The sequence below is a fragment of the Bidens hawaiensis genome, unplaced genomic scaffold (assembly GCF_021521415.1).
Source record: "Bidens hawaiensis isolate Kalapana, Puna unplaced genomic scaffold, B.hawaiensis_p1.1 tig00006905_1, whole genome shotgun sequence".
NCBI lineage: Eukaryota > Viridiplantae > Streptophyta > Magnoliopsida > Asterales > Asteraceae > Bidens > Bidens hawaiensis.
The window spans coordinates 104117-112340 of NW_027491471.1; positions in this window are offsets into that span (position 1 = coordinate 104117).

Genomic DNA, 8224 nt, shown 5'->3' on the forward strand with positions numbered 1-8224 from the left:
AAACTGTGATGGAAGGACAATTTGGTCAATATGATTCCCTGCTCAAACTCACAAAAATATGTGATCTTTATATTGATTTCAAGTTTGTAGATATTTGTTGAATTACATTTGCTACTTTTTTTTTGAAAAACCAAAAAGACTTTCTTTTCTGATTTAGTTTTTGACTCTTCATGGGCGGATGAACTATATCTCTGGGTGTTTTCATGAATCAACAAATCTTGTTAAGTTTCTTCAATTCAAAATCAATAAGATCAAAATGTGTATTTGTTTTAGACAAGGCCATTGATTTAGACTTATGTAAAATAGAAAATTTTTAAAAGTTGAGCCTTATTTAAGTTATTTCTCTAATGTACCAGGATATTAAATTGTACTTGTGACACTGCATTGGTGTGAATTCTAAGTTTGATCTTGCATACTTATGCAACGTATAAGTATGAGACTTATACGACGCATATGTCTGGGCATAAATAAGAGAGTTACACGGCGTATAAGTCATATATGCGCTTGAGTTTGCCTGTGTAAGACCCCGAATCCCGGGAATCCTATAGTTGGTAATCATATCCAAAAATTCTCAAAAAAAATTTAAAGTCAAACAATTTCACCTTATTAAAATCATTTCAGAGTAATATACAGCGAAAATCACAAGTACTAAAACCAAGTTCCCAAAACCATAATTTAAATGTTTAAAGTAATAAATGAAAAGAAAACAGTTTGCGTATTAATCTCCGACTAGTTATGCCCTCAACCGTCCAAGTAGTCTCGAGCACGTCCAAGCGGTAAGCATCCTCCTCTAAACCTGAAACTCATACTAACATACACACAAAGTCAGCTTGAGCTGAGTGAGTTCAAGTTTTAATAATAGACATTTAAATAAATCATTCCAAGGGTATAAATATAAAAACGGGATTATAAAACATTCCAAGAGTCTAAAATATAATACGGGATACGAACAGTTAGGCCATCATCAACACTAAGTATTCGTACTTAGACATCTATATACATCCATATATTTATATCCCTATAAATACCACCCAAATAATAACATCAGGGTCGAGCACACGTACAATCCAAACACGTAATATCCCTATATATATAACAATATATATATATACACATATAACATCCACGTATAACATTCAGGGTCGAGCACACGTACAACCCAAACACGTAACATCCGATGATGATCATGCCACACGAGCCTCCCCCCTCACGGGCTTTTCAGGGCCCGCCACAGGATTTAAGAACCTGAGTCGTATAGTTTGGCCCGTCCAAGATCACCATCCATCCGTATGCAAACACAAAGTAGGCATACACAACATTCCGTAGTCGATAACGACTACAACATTCGCCAAATGTTGGCCATACAATAATATATATACATACACACATTCTATAACATTCCAAGGCCTACCAATACTAGCAAGCCTATGCAAAATAGTTTAAAACATTTCATCAAGCAAAATCGCTTAGGTGTGCATGCTAGCCCAAAACTTAAAAAGAGTTAAACGGGGCATCAAGAACTCACCTGAAACGAACCATACAAATACCAAAGAGTTTGAGAACTTCAAAGCCAATCCACAGTTTACAAGCCTGTCGGATTGCACACAAAGATTACTAACTAAACATACCGAGTCTTTTATCCTACGAGACGTTCTAACATGATTTGATTGACCTAAATCCTTGACATTACCAAATTCAATTACATCAGCCCCCGAGGCCATGTATTTACCAAGACCACCCTTAGTTAATTCCGGAGACAAAGATTTTCAAACTACACCCGAAAGTTGTTGGTTTTATCGAATACGCGCGTTAACGGGTCGTTTATGCACTTAACAACCAACTCAGCCCCGTGTGGAACAAATTTAATAAAATCACAGCCAACAAGTCCACACGACACTACACAAGTTGGATGGGTCGGTAACTCGCAAGTACAACGCACTAACTATTAAATAAACGCAAATGCGCGTTGTGCCGACCCGTTTGAGTAACCGACAACCAATTCAGCCCCAATACTTATAAAAATCATTTTCCAACAGCCCGTATAATAAACCGAAGCTATCCGAACTGAATTGGTCATCACTTACTTCATCCTCGCGTTAAACGCACCAATCTACCATTCTAGCTAACTGAAAACTATCTTTCGAACAACAACTAGTTGACCAATCAAACGAATACCAAAAGACGTGATTTTAAAGTATGTTATATGGGACATACCTAGGAAGATTGTGGTGCAAAAACTCACTTCAAACAGCCCCGACAGGAACACAATTGAACATCCACCGGTTAAGTCTAAAACAAACTTATCGATCAATAACAAGTAAAACGGGCAGATTTTAGCATGCGAAGATGCATTTAATTATATAGGATAACCTTTGAAATAAATTATTAAATTTTTACCAGACTTTAGTAAATGTCTTAGATATATAAAAATATTTTTATTATATTTTTTTAGCGGACACAAAATTCATAAAAATTCCTCCAACACAGAAAGGTATGTGTAGCTATTTCAGTGCGCAACAAAATGGTTTTATTTTTATAAAAAAATAATTACCCAGCCAAATTAAATGATTCCAATTGGTTTCGGTTCCTAACTCAAAATACTAACTTCTAGAAGTGGAACCAACCAATTTGGACCTGTCGAAAAAGGGTTATGACGTCGGGAAGACATACCAAAATCCGTCATCCTGCATCAGCTTTGACACTTGATTTTACAAATTCATAAAAAGTATTCAAATCTCGTCCAAAAATTACGTATTATACCTTTCTGGAAACTAGACTCAAATTAGAACATCATAGAATTAATAATCAATCAAAAAAAATATATTTTCATCAAGTTACAGACCGAGCAATAAACGAGTACGAATCTGTCAGAAATTGTTATAATCAAAACTCAACCCTAACGTGTTCAACAAAGGGTTTAATGGTGAAAAAGAGTTAAACTAAGATAGAACCGACCTTGCATTGAAGTTTGGATGGCCGAAAACGGGCTGGTCTTGCACGGAAATCGAGAAGAGAGGGGGAGGGGGGGCGCCGATCGGACCAGCTAGGTTTAGGGTTTATTTTTTTTATATAAAATATAATGTTGGGTCGGATTTTTGATACCTATTGCAGTCATAAGGGAGGATGGAGATCTGCATTATATGCATCCACAAGACTTACAAGATATAATAAATGCAAGATTCCCAAGTGATGCCTCTGACTCCTCTGAACTTAGCATGCTGAAGCAAAGAGCTGCATATGTGAAGAAACTAAAAGAAAGAGCTGAAGCCAAAAACAAAGGAAGAAGATAACAGAATGGAGCTAATGAATGATTGATTTTTATTTCTTTTTATCTTTATATTTTGTTTGAGTTGTAAAATTTAGTTTGTAATGCCCATGTGGCAAAATTCCAATTATGTAATGAAATGACATGTTCTTAAATGATTTATCTAGAAATCTGATATATGTGTAACTCTATGCAGGTATGTTTTGGTGCATCTGAGCTTGTTCCAATCTAGGGGCAGATTGTTGGGTCGGATTTTTGATAAGGAAGATTGGAATCTTCTCAACATCCTCAGAAACGGCTAAGTATGGAACTCGAGCAAGCACAGACGATCAAGCATGGTTTTTACTACTTCTAGCAAGGTTCTGAACCTTAAATGGTTGATTCTTCTAAGTGGTAAAGGCTTCGAGCAAGCTACACTTCAACGATCAAGAGTATTCTTCTATCGAGCATGGATTGCCAATCGAGCAAACAGCTTGATCATACAAGTTCCAGCCAAGTGTTACGAGCACAGGATGATCGAGCACATGGGGACGAGCATGGATGCAATAAGAGGATGTCACATGAATCAAAGCAAAGACTTCGAGCACAGTTCAGTTACTGAGCAAGATTTACATCCGCGCATGCTAAAGATTGCTGAATAAGAAAAGCTGAAGACATCAAGAAGAATGAGCTTGCTGGATGGATTTATTCGAGCAAAGTTTGAACAAGTCAAGAGGAATGAAGCTTACTCAAAGGGAATATGTATTCTTTGAAAGAGAATATATTCCAAGTAAAGTCTGCTCGAGGATACTCACTGAGCACACATTTTATAGGAAGTTTGCTCGAGCAAGGTATGTACCTTGCTCGAGGACTGTAACACTTGTATTAGATTTATCTTTCATTATGTAATGACTAGGACGTCTGAAAAGGAAAGTCAAGGTCTTTAAACAGACGTCCTAGGTTACCTTTAGGACACGGATTGACAAACGGTTTTTTGGAGACACGGATTTCTAGGTACGGATTTCGAGAGCCACCGCCGTCACACAAAACCCTAGACATTCCATTCGCTGTACCACTGACATATCATTAAATATAGTGAATCTTTGTCTTTGAAATAGCTTATACTGATTATCATTTACTGTTTTGTGTTTGATATCTGTTCACAATCCTTCATTCTCAATCATTGGATATCCTGATTCCGCCGGGATATTCAATCAGTCTTTGAGTATTTGAGTCGGTGTGTTCTTGTCAAACCTTTGCTAAGGTTTCACCCGAAGGACGGTCCTAACAAGTGGTATCAAAGCTTGAGTAAGCTCACTGAAGACCACGGGACTGAGGGTTTGTGAAGAAGATTGAAGATTCACTGTGATTTTCTACTGAAAAACTCAGATCTGGTGAAATAGAAGACCAGGAAGTGTTAACCAACAAGATTCCAAGGTTGCTTGGACAAGAGAATTTCATAAAATGGAAGGTGCTATTTGAAGCCGCAGTGAACTACAACGATCCAGAACTTTGGATGGATATCACTAAAGGGAACTATATTCCTTTAGTAGCTCCAAACAACAACGCTGCGGTTGATTTGAGAATGAAAAAGAGAGATGATAAAGCACTGTCAATGCTGAAGTTGGTGCTCTCATGGGAAATTCTAACCACTGTAAATCATCATAAAAATGCAAAGGATATGTATGATGCAGTGATTGAAATGTTTGAAGGGAACACTGAGTTGAGAGATATTAAGAAAGACCGACTGAAGCAGCAGTTGGACAGATTTAAGTTTAAAGAAGGAGAAAGGTTGAAGTCAGTGTTACAAAGGTTCATGCCCATTGTAAATGTAATTAGGACCACTGATTTGCAGATTTCAGATTTTGAGCTTAACAAGAAGCTTTTGTCATCTCTATCTGGCAAATGGTACACTGCAGCAATTTTATCAAAGAGAAGACCAACTTTCCTAACTTCAAGTTAGATAATGTGATTGCCTTCCTCAAGGCTGCTGAACATGAAATGATTGAAAACCATATGATTCGAGAGGACAAGCCAAGCTTTCAAATGAACAATGCTCTTGGGGAACCCATGGGCAATCTCTCGATCAAGAATCAACAGCCTATCATTGAGGAACCATCAGAAGCAAACTCATCTTGCAACAGTCAGTCAAGATTCAAGGTGCAGCTGATTGAAGATGACCATCAATCTATTGGAAATGGGCAGTCTACTTTCACACAACATAATCTAACTCAAGGAACAGATTACCAGGCATTATTCTCAATGTTCACTGAGTCTTACCATGCTTTTGTGGCCAAGAATCTGATAAACACAAGCATCGTGCAAGAAGACTTAGAACAGATAGATGCTGATGACTTAGAAAATATGGACATCAAATGGCAAGCGGCTATGCTGGCAGTAAGAAGCAAGACGTTGTATAACAGAACTGGCAGAACCAGTTTCAATGGACCAAATGAAAAGATTGGATTTGACAAATCCAAAGCCATCTGTTATAAATGTCAACAATCGGGACACTTTGCAAGGGAATGCAACATGCCAAGGCACTCTAGCAATCAAGTTAACCAGAATCAGTTCTATCAGAATCAGAACCAAAACTTTCAGCAGCAAAGGAATCAAATGCCCAACCAAAATCCCTATCAAAATCAGAATAGAACCCAGCAACAAACATTTCAACCTCAGAGAAATAATCAGATGCAGGTTCACATAAATCAAAACAGACCATCTCAAAATGGTGTGAACCAGCAAAGGGATCAAGGGAATGTAGATGTTACAAGGGTGGCTCAGGATGGAGAGTTTGACTGGAGTAATCATGCTGCTGAGATGGAAAGGGCAAATGTTGCATTCATGGCAAAAATAATAACAAGGCTGAATCTTCCAACACTTAGGTAATTTTTGACACTTCTATTTCTGATCTTCTTGCTAAAATTGATGAATTAAATCAGGAGGTTGGAAAATGGAAAACTGAATGTGGAAGGAAGGATGTCTTTCTGAATGTGTATGCGGATAGTGAGGCTACATATGAATGTCAAATCAAGGGATTGGAGGATGATTGTATGGTATCATATCAAGTTCAATCCAGAATGAGAATTGAGATAGAAGGACTAAAGAAGATGTTTGCTATTGAAAAACTCAAGAATGCAGAGTTGTTGATTGAAATGGAGTTTTTGAAAAATCTTGTCTCTACAGGAAACATTATTGGTCATATTGACAAAATGACAGAAGAAGAGAAGTACAAGAAGGTACCACCACCATTTTGTGACAGTTATCCTTTGAAGGTTGATAAAGAGAGTAGAAGTGAGTATCTCAAACAGTTCAAAAATGTGTTTGGTGATAAGCCTGAATTTATCAAGCAGTATGATGATGTGATTGTAGATCAGGATGGAGAATTTGTGATGAAACAGACTGATAAGTCAGAAACTGTGATTGATGAACAGCCTCAAGGAGTGAAAAAGAAGTGGAGTGAATACTCTAGTGAAGAAAGCAATTGTAGCTGTGGAAGCTTTAAGTCATCAAAGGGGAAGAAGAAGAAAGGAACAAATAAAAAGAAAAGTGACAAAATTCCTCTTCTTCCACCTATGACATCACAGGTAAGAAAGCACCACGAAAGAATGATAAGAGAGCATGTTCCATTTGATATATGTGCTAGAACACAGCCAGTCGTCAAGAAGAGAACAGAACCACAGCCAGTCATAAAGAAGAAAAACGAACAACCAATGAAATCTTCTTATGATCAGAGTCATCCACCAATCTACCCAGTCTTTTCTAATCATGAATTGTTAGATGTTGGTGATGTGGATTATGCTCCAAGAAGAAGACATTCAAAAGAAGAAGAGGAAAGTTCTTCAAGATTGCCATCCAAGCTGAAGAAAATCGTTTTTGTCAAAGAAAAATATCCACAAGCAATTGATCTCAGCAAGCCAATCAAGATGGATTTCTTCAACACTTTGAATCCAAAGACATCTTTAGGATTTGACTTTCCTAAACCAAGTGACAAGATCAAGGACAAGAAACTTCTTGAATATTTGGGAAGCTTTGCTAACGTGTTCTGCACGAAATGTGATGCATATGGGCATCACACTGACTCTTGCTGGGCTCTTGAGGATATTTTTTAAATTCCAGATGTGGTTAGTGGCTATGACATGAAAAGCTACAAAGAAATGTTTGAGAGATACTTGAATGGAAATAAAAACCCATCTGAAGATAAGAACCATCAGCCTGTGATGGAACAAAGGCTCAAAACAATTTTGAAGATCAAGGAAGATGACCAAATCCTGACAACAACAGACAAGAACAAAAGGTCACCAAATGAAAAAAAAGCAAAGAGGAGAACAGGTGTTCTAAATGGCAATGAGAAGTTTCTGTTGAAACAAGGATTTGAACCAAGAGGATTCAAGTGGAATGCAAAGAAGGAAGTAGAAGAAGGGAAGGATAAGGTGATTGAGGAAGTTGAGAGTTGCATTAAAGTGTCTGTAGTGCACTCTGGATCAGAATACGACACTGATGAAGATTGTGAAGTTGTATATGAAGATCCACCACCTGTTCCAATCCAAACTTCTGTGCTTCCTCCAGTATCTCTGAATTACAAACTGATGGAGTTTGTAGCTCAGAATCAAACTGATTCCTTTTGTGTGTGTGCAGGAACAGTCCATGAGTAGCAATGATTTATGGTATATGGACAGTGGATGTTCAAGGCACATGACATGTGACAAGTCTGCATTTATTAATTATGTGAAGAAATATGAGGGACCGGTTGCATTTAGGAGTGATGAAAATGGAGGAAAAATTGTTGGGAAGGGAACACTCACAAATGGCAAAGTATCCTTTGGGAATGTTCTACATGTTAAAGGACTACAGTACAATTTGCTGAGCATTTCTCAAGTGTGTGACAATGGATACAAGGTTGCCTTCAATGATGATCATTGCCTGATTTTGAAACCAGAGTTTGTGATTCCAACTGAAATGATTATGATGATGGCTCCA